Consider the following 25451-nt stretch of genomic DNA (forward strand, 5'->3'; position numbering starts at 1 on the left):
CAAATTCCCATAGAATAGCTGCATTCCGGGCATGGGGATTTTCAAAACATCCATATGCCCACTTAAATTCCCACGACAACCTCGGAAAAACAGCATTCATGGTGTTGGGAATATGGTATCCGCCATTTGCACTATCCAATTCCCAGCAAAACCATGCAATGACAGCACTCTGGGCATTGGGAATTTGGAATCCTCCGGTTCCACTCCCAAATTCCAATAGAATAACAGCCTTGCAGGCATGGGGATATTGGAATCCTCGAGTTCCCTTCCAAAAAGCCCATGGAATAACGACATTCTGGGTATTGAGAATTGAGAATTTGCCCATTTCCCTCCCAGATCCCTAGGGAGTAAGACACTTCCGGGTGTCACGTATTTCGAATCCTTCAAATCCGCACCATAACAGCCATGGAATAACAGAATTCCAGGTGTCAGGAATTGAGCATCCTCCACTTCCCCTTCGAATTTCCCATGGAATCATGGCATTCTGGCTGTTGGCACTTTAGAATCTCCCATACAGCCTCCCAAATACCCAGGAAATTCACAAGGAATAACAGAATTCCAGATATCAGGAATCTATTATCCGCCAGCTCTCCACGCAATTTCCCATGGAATCATGGCATTCCTGGTGCAGGGAATCTTGACTCCTCCAGTTATCCTCCCAAATCGCCATAGAAAAATGGCATTCTGCGTGTTGGGAATTAACAATCCCCCAGAAATCCACCCCAAATCCCACCACATTCCCAAAGAAAATCAACTTTCCAGATGTCTGCAATTTGAAATATTCCGGTTCCCCACTCAAATTCCGATGGAACAACAGCATCCCAAGTGTCAGGAATTGGGAATCCTCCAGCTTCCTGAAAAAAATTCCCATGGAATCATGGGATTCCAGGTGTGAGGAATTGAGAATGCCCCGTACAGCCTCCCAGATTCCCACCACATTCCCATGGAATAACAACATTCCAGATTTCACGAACTGAGAATCATCCTCTTCCCCTCCCAAATTCCCATGGAAACATTGCATTCGGTTTTTCTGCAATTTGGAACCCCCCAGAAGCTGTCCCAAAATCCCACCAAATTCCCATGCAATAGCGGCATTCCAAGTATCAGGAATTTAGGATACCCCATTTCCGCATCCAAATTCCCATAGAATAACGGCCTTCCGGCTATCAGGAATTTCAAATCGTCCATACGGTCTCCCAAATTCCCATAGAATAACGCATACCCAAGCATGGGGAATTGAGTTTCATCTAGTTCCATACCCCAATTCCCATGGAATAACAGCATTCTGGGAGCTGAGGACTTGGAATCTGCCTATTTCCCTCCCAAATGTTTAGGGAATAATGGCATTCTGGGCATTGGGAAGGTTGAATCGTCATGTTGCCCTTGCAAATTCCCATGAAATAACCAATTTAATGTGTTGGGAATTTCGAATGCTCCAGTTCCTCGCCCAAATTCCAATCAACCTGTAACGAAATCATGACACTATGTGTGTGCGAAATTTAGAATCCTCCACTTCCCCTTCCAAATTCCCAACAAAACCAGGGAATAAGAGCAGTTCACTCATTGCTAATTTCAACTCCTCCTCTTCCTCTCCCAAATTTCCACCAAACTCGAATGGAAGAACGGCATTTTGTGTGTGCGAAATTTAGAATCCTCCACTTCCCCTTCCAAATTCCCATAGAATAGCTGCATTCCGGGCATGGGGATTTTCAAAACATCCATATGCCCACTTAAATTCCCACGACAACCTCGGAAAAACAGCATTCATGGTGTTGGGAATATGGTATCCGCCATTTGCACTATCCAATTCCCAGCAAAACCATGCAATTACAGCACTCTGGGCATTGGGAATTTGGAATCCTCCGGTTCCACTCCCAAATTCCAATAGAATAACAGCCTTGCAGGCATGGGGATATTGGAATCCTCGAGTTCCCTTCCAAAAAGCCCATGGAATAACGACATTCTGGGTATTGAGAATTGAGAATTTGCCCATTTCCCTCCCAGATCCCTAGGGAGTAAGACACTTCCGGGTGTCACGTATTTCGAATCCTTCAAATCCGCACCATAACAGCCATGGAATAACAGAATTCCAGGTGTCAGGAATTGAGCATCCTCCACTTCCCCTTCGAATTTCCCATGGAATCATGGCATTCTGGCTGTTGGCACTTTAGAATCTCCCATACAGCCTCCCAAATACCCAGGAAATTCACAAGGAATAACAGAATTCCAGATATCAGGAATCTATTATCCGCCAGCTCTCCACGCAATTTCCCATGGAATCATGGCATTCCTGGTGCAGGGAATCTTGACTCCTCCAGTTATCCTCCCAAATCGCCATAGAAAAATGGCATTCTGCCTGTTGGGAATTAACAATCCCCCAGAAACCCACCCCAAATCCCACCACATTCCCAAAGAAAAGCAACTTTCCAGATGTCTGCAATTTGAAATATTCCAGTTCCCCACTCAAATTCCGATGGAACAACAGCATCCCAAGTGTCAGGAATTGGGAACGCTCCAGCTCCCTGAAAAAAATTCCCATGGAATCATGGGATTCCAGGTGTGAGGAATTGAGAATGCCCCGTACAGCCTCCCAGATTCCCACCACATTCCCATGGAATAACAACATTCCAGATTTCACGAACTGAGAATCATCCTCTTCCCCTCCCAAATTCCCATGGAAACATTGCATTCGGTTTTTCCGCAATTTGGAACCCCCCAGAAGCTGTCCCAAAATCCCACCAAATTCCCATGCAATAGCGGCATTCCAAGTATCAGGAATTTAGGATACCCCATTTCCGCATCCAAATTCCCATAGAATAACGGCCTTCCGGCTATCAGGAATTTTGAATCGTCCATACGGTCTCCCATATTCCCATGGAATAACGCATACCCAAGCATGGGGAATTGAGTTTCATCTAGTTCCATACCCCAATTCCCATGGAATAACAGCATTCTGGGAGCGGAGGACTTGGAATCTGCCTATTTCCCTCCCAAATGTTTAGGGAATAATGGCATTCTGGGCATTGGGAAGGTTGAATCCTCATGTTGCCCTTGCAAATTCCCATGAAATAACGAATTTAATGTGTTGGGAATTTCGAATGCTCCAGTTCCTCGCCCAAATTCCAATCAACCTGTAACGAAATCATGACACTATGTGTGTGCGAAATTTAGAATCCTCCACTTCCCCTTCCAAATTCCCAACAAAACCATGGAATAAGAGCAGTTCCCTCATTGCTAATTTCAACTCCTCCTCTTCCTCTCCCAAATTTCCACCAAACTCGAATGGAAGAACGGTATTTTGTGTGTGCGAAATTTAGAATCCTCCACTTCCCCTTCCAAATTCCCATAGAATAGCTGCATTCCGGGTATGGGGATTTTCAAAACATCCATATGCCCACTTAAATTCCCACGACAACCTAGGAAAAACAGCATTCATGGTGTTGGGAATATGGTATCCGCCATTTGCACTATCCAATTCCCAGCAAAACCATGCAATTACAGCACTCTGGGCATTGGGAATTTGGAATCCTCCGGTTCCACTCCCAAATTCCAATAGAATAACAGCCTTGCAGGCATGGGGATATTGGAATCCTCGAGTTCCCTTCCAAAAAGCCCATGGAATAACGACATTCTGGGTATTGAGAATTGACAATTTCCCCATTTCCCTCCCAGATCCCTAGGGAGTAAGACACTTCCGGGTGTCACGTATTTCGAATCCTTCAAATCCGCACCATAACAGCCATGGAATAACAGAATTCCAGGTGTCAGGAATTGAGCATCCTCCACTTCCCCTTCGAATTTCCCATGGAATCATGGCATTCTGGCTGTTGGCACTTTAGAATCTCCCATACAGCCTCCCAAATACCCAGGAAATTCACAAGGAATAACAGAATTCCAGATATCAGGAATCTATTATCTGCCAGCTCTCCACGCAATTTCCCATGGAATCATGGCATTGCTGGTGCAGGGAATCTTGACTCCTCCAGTTATCCTCCCAAATCGCCATAGAAAAATGGCATTCTGCGTGTTGGGAATTAACAATCCCCCAGAAACCCACCCCAAATCCCACCACATTCCCAAAGAAAAGCAACTTTCCAGATGTCTGCATTTTGAAATATTCCAGTTCCCCACTCAAATTCCGATGGAACAACAGCATCCCTAGTGTCAGGAATTGGGAATCCTCCAGCTTCCTGAAAAAAATTCCCATGGAATCATGGGATTCCAGGTGTGAGGAATTGAGAATGCCCCGTACAGCCTCCCAGATTCCCACCACATTCCCATGGAATAACAACATACCAGATTTCAGGAACTGAGAATCATCCTCTTCCCCTCCCAAATTCCCATGGAAACATTGCATTCGGTTTTTCTGCAATTTGGAACCCCCCAGAAGCTGTCCCAAAATCCCACCAAATTCCCATGCAATAGCGGCATTCCAAGTATCAGGAATTTAGGATACCCCATTTCCGCATCCAAATTCCCATAGAATAACGGCCTTCCGGCTATCAGGAATTTTGAATCGTCCATACGGTCTCCCATATTCCCATGGAATAACGCATACCCAAGCATGGGGAATTGAGTTTCATCTAGTTCCATACCCCAATTCCCATGGAATAACAGCATTCTGGGAGCTGAGGACTTGGAATCTGCCTATTTCCCTCCCAAATGTTTAGGGAATAATGGCATTCTGGGCATTGGGAAGGTTGAATCCTCATGTTGCCCTTGCAAATTCCCATGAAATAACCAATTTAATGTGTTGGGAATTTCGAATGCTCCAGTTCCTCGCCCAAATTCCAATCAACCTGTAACGAAATCATGACACTATGTGTGTGCGAAATTTAGAATCCTCCACTTCCCCTTCCAAATTCCCAACAAAACCAGGGAATAAGAGCAGTTCACTCATTGCTAATTTCAACTCCTCCTCTTCCTCTCCCAAATTTCCACCAAACTCGAATGGAAGAACGGCATTTTGTGTGTGCGAAATTTAGAATCCTCCACTTCCCCTTCCAAATTCCCATAGAATAGCTGCATTCCGGGCATGGGGATTTTCAAAACATCCATATGCCCACTTAAATTCCCACGACAACCTAGGAAAAACAGCATTCATGGTGTTGGGAATATGGTATCCGCCATTTGCACTATCCAATTCCCAGCAAAACCATGCAATTACAGCACTCTGGGCATTGGGAATTTGGAATCCTCCGGTTCCACTCCCAAATTCCAATAGAATAACAGCCTTGCAGGCATGGGGATATTGGAATCCTCGAGTTCCCTTCCAAAAAGCCCATGGAATAACGACATTCTGGGTATTGAGAATTGACAATTTGCCCATTTCCCTCCCAGATCCCTAGGGAGTAAGACACTTCCGGGTGTCACGTATTTCGAATCCTTCAAATCCGCACCATAACAGCCATGGAATAACAGAATTCCAGGTGTCAGGAATTGAGCATCCTCCACTTCCCCTTCGAATTTCCCATGGAATCATGGCATTCTGGGTGTTGGCACTTTAGAATCTCCCATACAGCCTCCCAAATACCCAGGAAATTCACAAGGAATAACAGAATTCCAGATATCAGGAATCTATTATCCGCCAGCTCTCCACGCAATTTCCCATGGAATCATGGCATTCCTGGTGCAGGGAATCTTGACTCCTCCAGTTATCCTCCCAAATCGCCATAGAAAAATGGCATTCTGCCTGTTGGGAATTAACAATCCCCCAGAAACCCACCCCAAATCCCACCACATTCCCAAAGAAAAGCAACTTTCCAGATGTCTGCAATTTGAAATATTCCAGTTCCCCACTCAAATTCCGATGGAACAACAGCATCCCAAGTGTCAGGAATTGGGAACGCTCCAGCTCCCTGAAAAAAATTCCCATGGAATCATGGGATTCCAGGTGTGAGGAATTGAGAATGCCCCGTACAGCCTCCCAGATTCCCACCACATTCCCATGGAATAACAACATTCCAGATTTCAGGAACTGAGAATCATCCTCTTCCCCTCCCAAATTCCCATGGAAACATTGCATTCGGTTTTTCCGCAATTTGGAACCCCCCAGAAGCTGTCCCAAAATCCCACCAAATTCCCATGCAATAGCGGCATTCCAAGTATCAGGAATTTAGGATACCCCATTTCCGCATCCAAATTCCCATAGAATAACGGCCTTCCGGCTATCAGGAATTTTGAATCGTCCATACGGTCTCCCATATTCCCATGGAATAACGCATACCCAAGCATGGGGAATTGAGTTTCATCTAGTTCCATACCCCAATTCCCATGGAATAACAGCATTCTGGGAGCTGAGGACTTGGAATCTGCCTATTTCCCTCCCAAATGTTTAGGGAATAATGGCATTCTGGGCATTGGGAAGGTTGAATCCTCATGTTGCCCTTGCAAATTCCCATGAAATAACCAATTTAATGTGTTGGGAATTTCGAATGCTCCAGTTCCTCGCCCAAATTCCAATCAACCTGTAACGAAATCATGACACTATGTGTGTGCGAAATTTAGAATCCTCCACTTCCCCTTCCAAATTCCCAACAAAACCAGGGAATAAGAGCAGTTCCCTCATTGCTAATTTCAACTCCTCCTCTTCCTCTCCCAAATTTCCACCAAACTCGAATGGAAGAACGGCATTTTGTGTGTGCCAAATTTAGAATCCTCCACTTCCCCTTCCAAATTCCCATAGAATAGCTGCATTCCGGGCATGGGGATTTTCAAAACATCCATATGCCCACTTAAATTCCCACGACAACCTCGGAAAAACAGCATTCATGGTGTTGGGAATATGGTATCCGCCATTTGCACTATCCAATTCCCAGCAAAACCATGCAATTACAGCACTCTGGGCATTGGGAATTTGGAATCCTCCGGTTCCACTCCCAAATTCCAATAGAATAACAGCCTTGCAGGCATGGGGATATTGGAATCCTCGAGTTCCCTTCCAAAAAGCCCATGGAATAACGACATTCTGGGTATTGAGAATTGAGAATTTGCCCATTTCCCTCCCAGATCCCTAGGGAGTAAGACACTTCCGGGTGTCACGTATTTCGAATCCTTCAAATCCGCACCATAACAGCCATGGAATAACAGAATTCCAGGTGTCAGGAATTGAGCATCCTCCACTTCCCCTTCGAATTTCCCATGGATTCATGTCATTCTGGCTGTTGGCACTTTAGAATCTCCCATACAGCCTCCCAAATACCCAGGAAATTCACAAGGAATAACAGAATTCCAGATATCGGGAATCTATTATCCGCCAGCTCTCCACGCAATTTCCCATGGAATCATGGCATTGCTGGTGCAGGGAATCTTGACTCCTCCACTTATCCTCCCAAATCGCCATAGAAAAATGGCATTCTGCGTGTTGGGAATTAACAATCCCCCAGAAACCCACCCCAAATCCCAGCACATTCCCAAAGAAAAGCAACTTTCCAGATGTCTGCAATTTGAAATATTCCAGTTCCCCACTCAAATTCCGATGGAACAACAGCATCCCTAGTGTCAGGAATTGGGAATCCTCCAGCTTCCTGAAAAAAATTCCCATGGAATCATGGGATTCCAGGTGTGAGGAATTGAGAATGCCCCATACAGCCTCCCAGATTCCCACCGCATTCCCATGGAATAACAACATTCCAGATTTCAGGAACTGAGAATCATCCTCTTCCCCTCCCAAATTCCCATGGAAACATTGCATTCGGTTTTTCTGCAATTTGGAACCCCCCAGAAGCTGTCCCAAAATCCCACCAAATTCCCATGCAATAGCGGCATTCCAAGTATCAGGAATTTAGGATACCCCATTTCCGCATCCAAATTCCCATAGAATAACGGCCTTCCGGCTATCAGGAATTTTGAATCGTCCATACGGTCTCCCAAATTCCCATGGAATAACGCATACCCAAGCATGGGGAATTGAGTTTCATCTAGTTCCATACCCCAATTCCCATGGAATAACAGCATTCTGGGAGCTGAGGACTTGGAATCTGCCTGTTTCCCTCCCAAATGTTTAGGGAATAATGGCATTCTGGGCATTGGGAAGGTTGAATCGTCATGTTGCCCTTGCAAATTCCCATGAAATAACCAATTTAATGTGTTGGGAATTTCGAATGCTCCAGTTCCTCGCCCAAATTCCAATCAACCTGTAACGAAATCATGACACTATGTGTGTGCGAAATTTAGAATCCTCCACTTCCCCTTCCAAATTCCCAACAAAACCAGGGAATAAGAGCAGTTCACTCATTGCTAATTTCAACTCCTCCTCTTCCTCTCCCAAATTTCCACCAAACTCGAATGGAAGAACGGCATTTTGTGTGTGCGAAATTTAGAATCCTCCACTTCCCCTTCCAAATTCCCATAGAATTGCTGCATTCCGGGTATGGGGATTTTCAAAACATCCATATGCCCACTTAAATTCCCACGACAACCTCGGAAAAACAGCATTCATGGTGTTGGGAATATGGTATCCGCCATTTGCACTATCCAATTCCCAGCAAAACCATGCAATTACAGCACTCTGGGCATTGGGAATTTGGAATCCTCCGGTTCCACTCCCAAATTCCAATAGAATAACAGCCTTGCAGGCATGGGGATATTGGAATCCTCGAGTTCCCTTCCAAAAAGCCCATGGAATAACGACATTCTGGGTATTGAGAATTGACAATTTGCCCATTTCCCTCCCAGATCCCTAGGGAGTAAGACACTTCCGGGTGTCACGTATTTCGAATCCTTCAAATCCGCACCATAACAGCCATGGAATAACAGAATTCCAGGTGTCAGGAATTGAGCATCCTCCACTTCCCCTTCGAATTTCCCATGGAATCATGGCATTCTGGCTGTTGGCACTTTAGAATCTCCCATACAGCCTCCCAAATACCCAGGAAATTCACAAGGAATAACAGAATTCCAGATATCAGGAATCTATTATCCGCCAGCTCTCCACGCAATTTCCCATGGAATCATGGCATTCCTGGTGCAGGGAATCTTGACTCCTCCAGTTATCCTCCCAAATCGCCATAGAAAAATGGCATTCTGCGTGTTGGGAATTAACAATCCCCCAGAAACCCACCCCAAATCCCACCACATTCCCAAAGAAAAGCAACTTTCCAGATGTCTGCATTTTGAAATATTCCAGTTCCCCACTCAAATTCCGATGGAACAGCAGCATCCCAAGTGTCAGGAATTGGGAATGCTCCAGCTCCCTGAAAAAAATTCCCATGGAATCATGGGATTCCAGGTGTGAGGAATTGAGAATGCCCCGTACAGCCTCCCAGATTCCCACCACATTCCCATGGAATAACAACATTCCAGATTTCAGGAACTGAGAATCATCCTCTTCCCCTCCCAAATTCCCATGGAAACATTGCATTCGGTTTTTCTGCAATTTGGAACCCCCCAGAAGCTGTCCCAAAATCCCACCAAATTCCCATGCAATAGCGGCATTCCAAGTATCAGGAATTTAGGATACCCCATTTCCGCATCCAAATTCCCATAGAATAACGGCATTCCGGCTATCAGGAATTTTGAATCGTCCATACGGTCTCCCATATTCCCATGGAATAACGCATACCCAAGCATGGGGAATTGAGTTTCATCTAGTTCCATACCCCAATTCCCATGGAATAACAGCATTCTGGGAGCGGAGGACTTGGAATCTGCCTGTTTCCCTCCCAAATGTTTAGGGAATAATGGCATTCTGGGCATTGGGAACGTTGAATACTCATGTTGCCCTTGCAAATTCCCATGAAATAACCAATTTAATGAGTTGGGAATTTCGAATGCTCCAGTTCCTCGCCCAAATTCCAATCAACCTGTAACGAAATAATGACACTATGTGTGTGCCAAATTTAGAATCCTCCACTTCCACTTCCAAATTCCCAACAAAACCAGGGAATAAGAGCAGTTCACTCATTGCTAATTTCAACTCCTCCTCTTCCTCTCCCAAATTTCCACCAAACTCGAATGGAAGAACGGCATTATAAGTGTGGGAAATTTAGAATCCTCCACTTCCCCTTCCAAATTCCCATAGAATAGCTGCATTCCGGGCATGGGGATTTTCAAAACATCCATATGCCCACTTAAATTCCCACGACAACCTCGGAAAAACAGCATTCATGGTGTTGGGAATATGGTATCCGCCATTTGCACTATCCAATTCCCAGCAAAACCATGCAATGACAGCACTCTGGGCATTGGGAATTTGGAATCCTCCGGTTCCACTCCCAAATTCCAATAGAATAACAGCCTTGCAGGCATGGGGATATTGGAATCCTCGAGTTCCCTTCCAAAAAGCCCATGGAATAACGACATTCTGGGTATTGAGAATTGACAATTTGCCCATTTCCCTCCCAGATCCCTAGGGAGTAAGACACTTCCGGGTGTCACGTATTTCGAATCCTTCAAATCCGCACCATAACAGCCATGGAATAACAGAATTCCAGGTGTCAGGAATTGAGCATCCTCCACTTCCCCTTCGAATTTCCCATGGAATCATGGCATTCTGGCTGTTGGCACTTTAGAATCTCCCATACAGCCTCCCAAATACCCAGGAAATTCACAAGGAATAACAGAATTCCAGATATCAGGAATCTATTATCCGCCAGCTCTCCACGCAATTTCCCATGGAATCATGGCATTGCTGGTGCAGGGAATCTTGACTCCTCCAGTTATCCTCCCAAATCGCCATAGAAAAATGGCATTCTGCGTGTTGGGAATTAACAATCCCCCAGAAATCCACCCCAAATCCCACCACATTCCCAAAGAAAAGCAACTTTCCAGATGTCTGCAATTTGAAATATTCCAGTTCCCCACTCAAATTCCGATGGAACAACAGCATCCCAAGTGTCAGGAATTGGGAATGCTCCAGCTCCCTGAAAAAAATTCCCATGGAATCATGGGATTCCAGGTGTGAGGAATTGAGAATGCCCCGTACAGCCTCCCAGATTCCCACCACATTCCCATGGAATAACAACATTCCAGATTTCACGAACTGAGAATCATCCTCTTCCCCTCCCAAATTCCCATGGAAACATTGCATTCGGTTTTTCTGCAATTTGGAACCCCCCAGAAGCTGTCCCAAAATCCCACCAAATTCCCATGCAATAGCGGCATTCCAAGTATCAGGAATTTAGGATACCCCATTTCCGCATCCAAATTCCCATAGAATAACGGCCTTCCGGCTATCAGGAATTTTGAATCGTCCATACGGTCTCCCATATTCCCATGGAATAACGCATACCCAAGCATGGGGAATTGAGTTTCATCTAGTTCCATACCCCAATTCCCATGGAATAACAGCATTCTGGGAGCGGAGGACTTGGAATCTGCCTATTTCCCTCCCAAATGTTTAGGGAATAATGGCATTCCGGGCATTGGGAAGGTTGAATCCTCATGTTGCCCTTGCAAATTCCCATGAAATAACCAATTTAATGTGTTGGGAATTTCGAATGCTCCAGTTCCTCGCCCAAATTCCAATCAACCTGTAACGAAATCATGACACTATGTGTGTGCGAAATTTAGAATCCTCCACTTCCCCTTCCAAATTCCCAACAAAACCATAAAATAAGAGCAGTTCACTCATTGCTAATTTCAACTCCTCCTCTTCCTCTCCCAAATTTCCACCAAACTCGAATGGAAGAACGGCATTATAAGTGTGGGAAATTTAGAATCCTCCACTTCCCCTTCCAAATTCCCATAGAATAGCTGCATTCCGGGTATGGGGATTTTCAAAACATCCATATGCCCACTTAAATTCCCAAGACAACCTCGGAAAAACAGCATTCATGGTGTTGGGAATATGGTATCCGCCATTTGCACTATCCAATTCCCAGCAAAACCATGCAATTACAGCACTCTGGGCATTGGGAATTTGGAATCCTCCGGTTCCACTCCCAAATTCCAATAGAATAACAGCCTTGCAGGCATGGGGATATTGGAATCCTCGAGTTCCCTTCCAAAAAGCCCATGGAATAACGACATTCTGGGTATTGAGAATTGACAATTTGCCCATTTCCCTCCCAGATCCCTAGGGAATAAGACACTTCCGGGTGTCACGTATTTCGAATCCTTCAAATCCGCACCATAACAGCCATGGAATAACAGAATTCCAGGTGTCAGGAATTGAGCATCCTCCACTTCCCCTTCGAATTTCCCATGGATTCATGGCAATCTGGCTGTTGGCACTTTAGAATCTCCCATACAGCCTCCCAAATACCCAGGAAATTCACAAGGAATAACAGAATTCCAGATATCAGGAATGTATTATCCGCCAGCTCTCCACGCAATTTCCCATGGAATCATGGCATTGCTGGTGCAGGGAATCTTGACTCCTGCAGTTATCCTCCCAAATCGCCATAGAAAAATGGCATTCTGCGTGTTGGGAATTAACAATCCCCCAGAAACCCACCCCAAATCCCACCACATTCCCAAAGAAAAGCAACTTTCCAGATGTCTGCAATTTGAAATATTCCAGTTCCCCACTCAAATTCCGATGGAACAACAGCATCCCAAGTGTCAGGAATTGGGAACGCTCCAGCTCCCTGAAAAAAATTCCCATGGAATCATGGGATTCCAGGTGTGAGGAATTGAGAATGCCCCGTACAGCCTCCCAGATTCCCACCACATTCCCATGGAATAACAACATTCCAGATTTCAGGAACTGAGAATCATCCTCTTCCCCTCCCAAATTCCCATGGAAACATTGCATTCGGTTTTTCCGCAATTTGGAACCCCCCAGAAGCTGTCCCAAAATCCCACCAAATTCCCATGCAATAGCGGCATTCCAAGTATCAGGAATTTAGGATACCCCATTTCCGCATCCAAATTCCCATAGAATAACGGCCTTCCGGCTATCAGGAATTTCAAATCGTCCATACGGTCTCCCATATTCCCATGGAATAACGCATACCCAAGCATGGGGAATTGAGTTTCATCTAGTTCCATACCCCAATTCCCATGGAATAACAGCATTCTGGGAGCGGAGGACTTGGAATCTGCCTGTTTCCCTCCCAAATGTTTAGGGAATAATGGCATTCTGGGCATTGGGAAGGTTGAATCCTCATGTTGCCCTTGCAAATTCCCATGAAATAACCAATTTAATGTGTTGGGAATTTCGAATGCTCCAGTTCCTCGCCCAAATTCCAATCAACCTGTAACGAAATCATGACACTATGTGTGTGCCAAATTTAGAATCCTCCACTTCCCCTTCCAAATTCCCAACAAAACCAGGGAATAAGAGCAGTTCACTCATTGCTAATTTCAACTCCTCCTCTTCCTCTCCCAAATTTCCACCAAACTCGAATGGAAGAACGGCATTTTGTGTGTGCGAAATTTAGAATCCTCCACTTCCCCTTCCAAATTCCCATAGAATAGCTGCATTCCGGGCATGGGGATTTTCAAAACATCCATATGCCCACTTAAATTCCCACGACAACCTAGGAAAAACAGCATTCATGGTGTTGGGAATATGGTATCCGCCATTTGCACTATCCAATTCCCAGCAAAACCATGCAATTACAGCACTCTGGGCATTGGGAATTTGGAATCCTCCGGTTCCACTCCCAAATTCCAATAGAATAACAGCCTTGCAGGCATGGGGATATTGGAATCCTCGAGTTCCCTTCCAAAAAGCCCATGGAATAACGACATTCTGGGTATTGAGAATTGAGAATTTGCCCATTTCCCTCCCAGATCCCTAGGGAGTAAGACACTTCCGGGTGTCACGTATTTCGAATCCTTCAAATCCGCACCATAACAGCCATGGAATAACAGAATTCCAGGTGTCAGGAATTGAGCATCCTCCACTTCCCCTTCGAATTTCCCATGGAATCATGGCATTCTGGCTGTTGGCACTTTAGAATCTCCCATACAGCCTCCCAAATACCCAGGAAATTCACAAGGAATAACAGAATTCCAGATATCAGGAATCTATTATCCGCCAGCTCTCCACGCAATTTCCCATGGAATCATGGCATTGCTGGTGCAGGGAATCTTGACTCCTCCAGTTATCCTCCCAAATCGCCATAGAAAAATGGCATTCTGCCTGTTGGGAATTAACAATCCCCCAGAAATCCACCCCAAATCCCACCACATTCCCAAAGAAAAGCAACTTTCCAGATGTCTGCAATTTGAAATATTCCAGTTCCCCACTCAAATTCCGATGGAACAACAGCATCCCAAGTGTCAGGAATTGGGAATCCTCCAGCTTCCTGAAAAAAATTCCCATGGAATCATGGGATTCCAGGTGTGAGGAATTGAGAATGCCCCGTACAGCCTCCCAGATTCCCACCACATTCCCATGGAATAACAACATTCCAGATTTCACGAACTGAGAATCATCCTCTTCCCCTCCCAAATTCCCATGGAAACATTGCATTCGGTTTTTCTGCAATTTGGAACCCCCCAGAAGCTGTCCCAAAATCCCACCAAATTCCCATGCAATAGCGGCATTCCAAGTATCAGGAATTTAGGATACCCCATTTCCGCATCCAAATTCCCATAGAATAACGGCCTTCCGGCTATCAGGAATTTCAAATCGTCCATACGGTCTCCCAAATTCCCATGGAATAACGCATACCCAAGCATGGGGAATTGAGTTTCATCTAGTTCCATACCCCAATTCCCATGGAATAACAGCATTCTGGGAGCTGAGGACTTGGAATCTGCCTATTTCCCTCCCAAATGTTTAGGGAATAATGGCATTCTGGGCATTGGGAAGGTTGAATCCTCATGTTGCCCTTGCAAATTCCCATGAAATAACCAATTTAATGTGTTGGGAATTTCGAATGCTCCAGTTCCTCGCCCAAATTCCAATCAACCTGTAACGAAATCATGACACTATGTGTGTGCGAAATTTAGAATCCTCCACTTCCCCTTCCAAATTCCCAACAAAACCAGGGAATAAGAGCAGTTCACTCATTGCTAATTTCAACTCCTCCTCTTCCTCTCCCAAATTTCCACCAAACTCGAATGGAAGAACGGCATTTTGTGTGTGCGAAATTTAGAATCCTCCACTTCCCCTTCCAAATTCCCATAGAATAGCTGCATTCCGGGCATGGGGATTTTCAAAACATCCATATGCCCACTTAAATTCCCACGACAACCTAGGAAAAACAGCATTCATGGTGTTGGGAATATGGTATCCGCCATTTGCACTATCCAATTCCCAGCAAAACCATGCAATTACAGCACTCTGGGCATTGGGAATTTGGAATCCTCCGGTTCCACTCCCAAATTCCAATAGAATAACAGCCTTGCAGGCATGGGGATATTGGAATCCTCGAGTTCCCTTCCAAAAAGCCCATGGAATAACGACATTCTGGGTATTGAGAATTGACAATTTGCCCATTTCCCTCCCAGATCCCTAGGGAGTAAGACACTTCCGGGTGTCACGTATTTCGAATCCTTCAAATCCGCACCATAACAGCCATGGAATAACAGAATTCCAGGTGTCAGGAATTGAGCATCCTCCACTTCCCCTTCGAATTTCCCATGGAATCATGGCATTCTGGGTGTTGGCACTTTAGAATCTCCCATACAGCCTCCCAAATACCCAGGAAATTCACAAGGAAGAACAGAATTCCAGATATCAGGAATCTATTATCCGCCAGCTCTCCACGCAATTTCCCATGGAATCATGGCATTCCTGGTGCAGGGAATCTTGACTCCTCCAGTTATCCTCCCAAATCGCCATAGAAAAATGGCATTCTGCCTGTTGGGAATTAACAATCCCCCAGAAACCCACCCCAAATCCCACCACATTCCCAAAGAAAAGCAACTTTCCAGATGTCTGCAATTTGAAATATTCCAGTTCCCCACTCAAATTCCGATGGAACAACAGCATCCCAAGTGTCAGGAATTGGGAACGCTCCAGCTCCCTGAAAAAAATTCCCATGGAATCATGGGATTCCAGGTGTGAGGAATTGAGAATGCCCCGTACAGCCTCCCAGATTCCCACCACATTCCCATGGAATAACAACATTCCAGATTTCACGAACTGAGAATCATCCTCTTCCCCTCCCAAATTCCCATGGAAACATTGCATTCGGTTTTTCCGCAATTTGGAACCCCCCAGAAGCTGTCCCAAAATCCCACCAAATTCCCATGCAATAGCGGCATTCCAAGTATCAGGAATTTAGGATACCCCATTTCCGCATCCAAATTCCCATAGAATAACGGCCTTCCGGCTATCAGGAATTTTGAATCGTCCATACGGTCTCCCATATTCCCATGGAATAACGCATACCCAAGCATGGGGAATTGAGTTTCATCTAGTTCCATACCCCAATTCCCATGGAATAACAGCATTCTGGGAGCTGAGGACTTGGAATCTGCCTATTTCCCTCCCAAATGTTTAGGGAATAATGGCATTCTGGGCATTGGGAAGGTTGAATCCTCATGTTGCCCTTGCAAATTCCCATGAAATAACCAATTTAATGTGTTGGGAATTTCGAATGCTCCAGTTCCTCGCCCAAATTCCAATCAACCTGTAACGAAATCATGACACTATGTGTGTGCCAAATTTAGAATCCTCCACTTCCCCTTCCAAATTCCCAACAAAACCAGGGAATAAGAGCAGTTCCCTCATTGCTAATTTCAACTCCTCCTCTTCCTCTCCCAAATTTCCACCAAACTCGAATGGAAGAACGGCATTTTGTGTGTGCCAAATTTAGAATCCTCCACTTCCCCTTCCAAATTCCCATAGAATAGCTGCATTCCGGGCATGGGGATTTTCAAAACATCCATATGCCCACTTAAATTCCCACGACAACCTCGGAAAAACAGCATTCATGGTGTTGGGAATATGGTATCCGCCATTTGCACTATCCAATTCCCAGCAAAACCATGCAATTACAGCACTCTGGGCATTGGGAATTTGGAATCCTCCGGTTCCACTCCCAAATTCCAATAGAATAACAGCCTTGCAGGCATGGGGATATTGGAATCCTCGAGTTCCCTTCCAAAAAGCCCATGGAATAACGACATTCTGGGTATTGAGAATTGAGAATTTGCCCATTTCCCTCCCAGATCCCTAGGGAATAAGACACTTCCGGGTGTCACGTATTTCGAATCCTTCAAATCCGCACCATAACAGCCATGGAATAACAGAATTCCAGGTGTCAGGAATTGAGCATCCTCCACTTCCCCTTCGAATTTCCCATGGATTCATGTCATTCTGGCTGTTGGCACTTTAGAATCTCCCATACAGCCTCCCAAATACCCAGGAAATTCACAAGGAATAACAGAATTCCAGATATCGGGAATCTATTATCCGCCAGCTCTCCACGCAATTTCCCATGGAATCATGGCATTGCTGGTGCAGGGAATCTTGACTCCTGCAGTTATCCTCCCAAATCGCCATAGAAAAATGGCATTCTGCGTGTTGGGAATTAACAATCCCCCAGAAACCCACCCCAAATCCCAGCACATTCCCAAAGAAAAGCAACTTTCCAGATGTCTGCAATTTGAAATATTCCAGTTCCCCACTCAAATTCCGATGGAACAACAGCATCCCTAGTGTCAGGAATTGGGAATCCTCCAGCTTCCTGAAAAAAATTCCCATGGAATCATGGGATTCCAGGTGTGAGGAATTGAGAATGCCCCATACAGCCTCCCAGATTCCCACCGCATTCCCATGGAATAACAACATTCCAGATTTCAGGAACTGAGAATCATCCTCTTCCCCTCCCAAATTCCCATGGAAACATTGCATTCGGTTTTTCTGCAATTTGGAACCCCCCAGAAGCTGTCCCAAAATCCCACCAAATTCCCATGCAATAGCGGCATTCCAAGTATCAGGAATTTAGGATACCCCATTTCCGCATCCAAATTCCCATAGAATAACGGCCTTCCGGCTATCAGGAATTTTGAATCGTCCATACGGTCTCCCATATTCCCATGGAATAACGCATACCCAAGCATGGGGAATTGAGTTTCATCTAGTTCCATACCCCAATTCCCATGGAATAACAGCATTCTGGGAGCTGAGGACTTGGAATCTGCCTGTTTCCCTCCCAAATGTTTAGGGAATAATGGCATTCTGGGCATTGGGAAGGTTGAATCGTCATGTTGCCCTTGCAAATTCCCATGAAATAACCAATTTAATGTGTTGGGAATTTCGAATGCTCCAGTTCCTCGCCCAAATTCCAATCAACCTGTAACGAAATCATGACACTATGTGTGTGCGAAATTTAGAATCCTCCACTTCCCCTTCCAAATTCCCAACAAAACCAGGGAATAAGAGCAGTTCACTCATTGCTAATTTCAACTCCTCCTCTTCCTCTCCCAAATTTCCACCAAACTCGAATGGAAGAACGGCATTTTGTGTGTGCGAAATTTAGAATCCTCCACTTCCCCTTCCAAATTCCCATAGAATTGCTGCATTCCGGGTATGGGGATTTTCAAAACATCCATATGCCCACTTAAATTCCCACGACAACCTCGGAAAAACAGCATTCATGGTGTTGGGAATATGGTATCCGCCATTTGCACTATCCAATTCCCAGCAAAACCATGCAATTACAGCACTCTGGGCATTGGGAATTTGGAATCCTCCGGTTCCACTCCCAAATTCCAATAGAATAACAGCCTTGCAGGCATGGGGATATTGGAATCCTCGAGTTCCCTTCCAAAAAGCCCATGGAATAACGACATTCTGGGTATTGAGAATTGAGAATTTGCCCATTTCCCTCCCAGATCCCTAGGGAGTAAGACACTTCCGGGTGTCACGTATTTCGAATCCTTCAAATCCGCACCATAACAGCCATGGAATAACAGAATTCCAGGTGTCAGGAATTGAGCATCCTCCACTTCCCCTTCGAATTTCCCATGGAATCATGGCATTCTGGCTGTTGGCACTTTAGAATCTCCCATACAGCCTCCCAAATACCCAGGAAATTCACAAGGAATAACAGAATTCCAGATATCAGGAATCTATTATCCGCCAGCTCTCCACGCAATTTCCCATGGAATCATGGCATTCCTGGTGCAGGGAATCTTGACTCCTCCAGTTATCCTCCCAAATCGCCATAGAAAAATGGCATTCTGCGTGTTGGGAATTAACAATCCCCCAGAAACCCACCCCAAATCCCACCACATTCCCAAAGAAAAGCAACTTTCCAGATGTCTGCATTTTGAAATATTCCAGTTCCCCACTCAAATTCCGATGGAACAGCAGCATCCCAAGTGTCAGGAATTGGGAATGCTCCAGCTCCCTGAAAAAAATTCCCATGGAATCATGGGATTCCAGGTGTGAGGAATTGAGAATGCCCCGTACAGCCTCCCAGATTCCCACCACATTCCCATGGAATAACAACATTCCAGATTTCAGGAACTGAGAATCATCCTCTTCCCCTCCCAAATTCCCATGGAAACATTGCATTCGGTTTTTCTGCAATTTGGAACCCCCCAGAAGCTGTCCCAAAATCCCACCAAATTCCCATGCAATAGCGGCATTCCAAGTATCAGGAATTTAGGATACCCCATTTCCGCATCCAAATTCCCATAGAATAACGGCATTCCGGCTATCAGGAATTTTGAATCGTCCATACGGTCTCCCATATTCCCATGGAATAACGCATACCCAAGCATGGGGAATTGAGTTTCATCTAGTTCCATACCCCAATTCCCATGGAATAACAGCATTCTGGGAGCGGAGGACTTGGAATCTGCCTGTTTCCCTCCCAAATGTTTAGGGAATAATGGCATTCTGGGCATTGGGAACGTTGAATACTCATGTTGCCCTTGCAAATTCCCATGAAATAACCAATTTAATGAGTTGGGAATTTCGAATGCTCCAGTTCCTCGCCCAAATTCCAATCAACCTGTAACGAAATAATGACACTATGTGTGTGCCAAATTTAGAATCCTCCACTTCCACTTCCAAATTCCCAACAAAACCAGGGAATAAGAGCAGTTCACTCATTGCTAATTTCAACTCCTCCTCTTCCTCTCCCAAATTTCCACCAAACTCGAATGGAAGAACGGCATTATAAGTGTGGGAAATTTAGAATCCTCCACTTCCCCTTCCAAATTCCCATAGAATAGCTGCATTCCGGGCATGGGGATTTTCAAAACATCCATATGCCCACTTAAATTCCCACGACAACCTCGGAAAAACAGCATTCATGGTGTTGGGAATATGGTATCCGCCATTTGCACTATCCAATTCCCAGCAAAACCATGCAATGACAGCACTCTGGGCATTGGGAATTTGGAATCCTCCGGTTCCACTCCCAAATTCCAATAGAATAACAGCCTTGCAGGCATGGGGATATTGGAATCCTCGAGTTCCCTTCCAAAAAGCCCATGGAATAACGACATTCTGGGTATTGAGAATTGACAATTTGCCCATTTCCCTCCCAGATCCCTAGGGAGTAAGACACTTCCGGGTGTCACGTATTTCGAATCCTTCAAATCCGCACCATAACAGCCATGGAATAACAGAATTCCAGGTGTCAGGAATTGAGCATCCTCCACTTCCCCTTCGAATTTCCCATGGAATCATGGCATTCTGGCTGTTGGCACTTTAGAATCTCCCATACAGCCTCCCAAATACCCAGGAAATTCACAAGGAATAACAGAATTCCAGATATCAGGAATCTATTATCCGCCAGCTCTCCACGCAATTTCCCATGGAATCATGGCATTGCTGGTGCAGGGAATCTTGACTCCTCCAGTTATCCTCCCAAATCGCCATAGAAAAATGGCATTCTGCGTGTTGGGAATTAACAATCCCCCAGAAATCCACCCCAAATCCCACCACATTCCCAAAGAAAAGCAACTTTCCAGATGTCTGCAATTTGAAATATTCCAGTTCCCCACTCAAATTCCGATGGAACAACAGCATCCCAAGTGTCAGGAATTGGGAATGCTCCAGCTCCCTGAAAAAAATTCCCATGGAATCATGGGATTCCAGGTGTGAGGAATTGAGAATGCCCCGTACAGCCTCCCAGATTCCCACCACATTCCCATGGAATAACAACATTCCAGATTTCACGAACTGAGAATCATCCTCTTCCCCTCCCAAATTCCCATGGAAACATTGCATTCGGTTTTTCTGCAATTTGGAACCCCCCAGAAGCTGTCCCAAAATCCCACCAAATTCCCATGCAATAGCGGCATTCCAAGTATCAGGAATTTAGGATACCCCATTTCCGCATCCAAATTCCCATAGAATAACGGCCTTCCGGCTATCAGGAATTTTGAATCGTCCATACGGTCTCCCATATTCCCATGGAATAACGCATACCCAAGCATGGGGAATTGAGTTTCATCTAGTTCCATACCCCAATTCCCATGGAATAACAGCATTCTGGGAGCGGAGGACTTGGAATCTGCCTATTTCCCTCCCAAATGTTTAGGGAATAATGGCATTCCGGGCATTGGGAAGGTTGAATCCTCATGTTGCCCTTGCAAATTCCCATGAAATAACCAATTTAATGTGTTGGGAATTTCGAATGCTCCAGTTCCTCGCCCAAATTCCAATCAACCTGTAACGAAATCATGACACTATGTGTGTGCGAAATTTAGAATCCTCCACTTCCCCTTCCAAATTCCCAACAAAACCATAAAATAAGAGCAGTTCACTCATTGCTAATTTCAACTCCTCCTCTTCCTCTCCCAAATTTCCACCAAACTCGAATGGAAGAACGGCATTATAAGTGTGGGAAATTTAGAATCCTCCACTTCCCCTTCCAAATTCCCATAGAATAGCTGCATTCCGGGTATGGGGATTTTCAAAACATCCATATGCCCACTTAAATTCCCAAGACAACCTCGGAAAAACAGCATTCATGGTGTTGGGAATATGGTATCCGCCATTTGCACTATCCAATTCCCAGCAAAACCATGCAATTACAGCACTCTGGGCATTGGGAATTTGGAATCCTCCGGTTCCACTCCCAAATTCCAATAGAATAACAGCCTTGCAGGCATGGGGATATTGGAATCCTCGAGTTCCCTTCCAAAAAGCCCATGGAATAACGACATTCTGGGTATTGAGAATTGAGAATTTGCCCATTTCCCTCCCAGATCCCTAGGGAATAAGACACTTCCGGGTGTCACGTATTTCGAATCCTTCAAATCCGCACCATAACAGCCATGGAATAACAGAATTCCAGGTGTCAGGAATTGAGCATCCTCCACTTCCCCTTCGAATTTCCCATGGATTCATGGCAATCTGGCTGTTGGCACTTTAGAATCTCCCATACAGCCTCCCAAATACCCAGGAAATTCACAAGGAATAACAGAATTCCAGATATCAGGAATGTATTATCCGCCAGCTCTCCACGCAATTTCCCATGGAATCATGGCATTCCTGGTGCAGGGAATCTTGACTCCTGCAGTTATCCTCCCAAATCGCCATAGAAAAATGGCATTCTGCGTGTTGGGAATTAACAATCCCCCAGAAACCCACCCCAAATCCCACCACATTCCCAAAGAAAAGCAACTTTCCAGATGTCTGCAATTTGAAATATTCCAGTTCCCCACTCAAATTCCGATGGAACAACAGCATCCCAAGTGTCAGGAATTGGGAACGCTCCAGCTCCCTGAAAAAAATTCCCATGGAATCATGGGATTCCAGGTGTGAGGAATTGAGAATGCCCCGTACAGCCTCCCAGATTCCCACCACATTCCCATGGAATAACAACATTCCAGATTTCAGGAACTGAGAATCATCCTCTTCCCCTCCCAAATTCCCATGGAAACATTGCATTCGGTTTTTCCGCAATTTGGAACCCCCCAGAAGCTGTCCCAAAATCCCACCAAATTCCCATGCAATAGCGGCATTCCAAGTATCAGGAATTTAGGATACCCCATTTCCGCATCCAAATTCCCATAGAATAACGGCCTTCCGGCTATCAGGAATTTCAAATCGTCCATACGGTCTCCCATATTCCCATGGAATAACGCATACCCAAGCATGGGGAATTGAGTTTCATCTAGTTCCATACCCCAATTCCCATGGAATAACAGCATTCTGGGAGCGGAGGACTTGGAATCTGCCTGTTTCCCTCCCAAATGTTTAGGGAATAATGGCATTCTGGGCATTGGGAAGGTTGAATCCTCATGTTGCCCTTGCAAATTCCCATGAAATAACCAATTTAATGTGTTGGGAATTTCGAATGCTCCAGTTCCTCGCCCAAATTCCAATCAACCTGTAACGAAATCATGACACTATGTGTGTGCCAAATTTAGAATCCTCCACTTCCCCTTCCAAATTCCCAACAAAACCAGGGAATAAGAGCAGTTCACTCATTGCTAATTTCAACTCCTCCTCTTCCTCTCCCAAATTTCCACCAAACTCGAATGGAAGAACGGCATTTTGTGTGTGCGAAATTTAGAATCCTCCACTTCCCCTTCCAAATTCCCATAGAATAGCTGCATTCCGGGCATGGGGATTTTCAAAACATCCATATGCCCACTTAAATTCCCACGACAACCTAGGAAAAACAGCATTCATGGTGTTGGGAATATGGTATCCGCCATTTGCACTATCCAATTCCCAGCAAAACCATGCAATTACAGCACTCTGGGCATTGGGAATTTGGAATCCTCCGGTTCCACTCCCAAATTCCAATAGAATAACAGCCTTGCAGGCATGGGGATATTGGAATCCTCGAGTTCCCTTCCAAAAAGCCCATGGAATAACGACATTCTGGGTATTGAGAATTGAGAATTTGCCCATTTCCCTCCCAGATCCCTAGGGAGTAAGACACTTCCGGGTGTCACGTATTTCGAATCCTTCAAATCCGCACCATAACAGCCATGGAATAACAGAATTCCAGGTGTCAGGAATTGAGCATCCTCCACTTCCCCTTCGAATTTCCCATGGAATCATGGCATTCTGGCTGTTGGCACTTTAGAATCTCCCATACAGCCTCCCAAATACCCAGGAAATTCACAAGGAATAACAGAATTCCAGATATCAGGAATCTATTATCCGCCAGCTCTCCACGCAATTTCCCATGGAATCATGGCATTGCTGGTGCAGGGAATCTTGACTCCTCCAGTTATCCTCCCAAATCGCCATAGAAAAATGGCATTCTGCCTGTTGGGAATTAACAATCCCCCAGAAATCCACCCCAAATCCCACCACATTCCCAAAGAAAAGCAACTTTCCAGATGTCTGCAATTTGAAATATTCCAGTTCCCCACTCAAATTCCGATGGAACAACAGCATCCCAAGTGTCAGGAATTGGGAATCCTCCAGCTTCCTGAAAAAAATTCCCATGGAATCATGGGATTCCAGGTGTGAGGAATTGAGAATGCCCCGTACAGCCTCCCAGATTCCCACCACATTCCCATGGAATAACAACATTCCAGATTTCACGAACTGAGAATCATCCTCTTCCCCTCCCAAATTCCCATGGAAACATTGCATTCGGTTTTTCTGCAATTTGGAACCCCCCAGAAGCTGTCCCAAAATCCCACCAAATTCCCATGCAATAGCGGCATTCCAAGTATCAGGAATTTAGGATACCCCATTTCCGCATCCAAATTCCCATAGAATAACGGCCTTCCGGCTATCAGGAATTTCAAATCGTCCATACGGTCTCCCAAATTCCCATGGAATAACGCATACCCAAGCATGGGGAATTGAGTTTCATCTAGTTCCATACCCCAATTCCCATGGAATAACAGCATTCTGGGAGCTGAGGACTTGGAATCTGCCTATTTCCCTCCCAAATGTTTAGGGAATAATGGCATTCTGGGCATTGGGAAGGTTGAATCGTCATGTTGCCCTTGCAAATTCCCATGAAATAACCAATTTAATGTGTTGGGAATTTCGAATGCTCCAGTTCCTCGCCCAAATTCCAATCAACCTGTAACGAAATCATGACACTATGTGTGTGCCAAATTTAGAATCCTCCACTTCCCCTTCCAAATTCCCAACAAAACCAGGGAATAAGAGCAGTTCACTCATTGCTAATTTCAACTCCTCCTCTTCCTCTCCCAAATTTCCACCAAACTCGAATGGAAGAACGGCATTTTGTGTGTGCGAAATTTAGAATCCTCCACTTCCCCTTCCAAATTCCCATAGAATAGCTGCATTCCGGGCATGGGGATTTTCAAAACATCCATATGCCCACTTAAATTCCCACGACAACCTAGGAAAAACAGCATTCATGGTGTTGGGAATATGGTATCCGCCATTTGCACTATCCAATTCCCAGCAAAACCATGCAATTACAGCACTCTGGGCATTGGGAATTTGGAATCCTCCGGTTCCACTCCCAAATTCCAATAGAATAACAGCCTTGCAGGCATGGGGATATTGGAATCCTCGAGTTCCCTTCCAAAAAGCCCATGGAATAACGACATTCTGGGTATTGAGAATTGAGAATTTGCCCATTTCCCTCCCAGATCCCTAGGGAGTAAGACACTTCCGGGTGTCACGTATTTCGAATCCTTCAAATCCGCACCATAACAGCCATGGAATAACAGAATTCCAGGTGTCA

The sequence above is a fragment of the Sturnus vulgaris genome, chromosome 7 (genome assembly GCF_052056855.1).
Source record: "Sturnus vulgaris isolate bStuVul1 chromosome 7, bStuVul1.hap1, whole genome shotgun sequence".
In the NCBI taxonomy this organism is placed as follows: Eukaryota; Metazoa; Chordata; class Aves; order Passeriformes; family Sturnidae; genus Sturnus; species Sturnus vulgaris.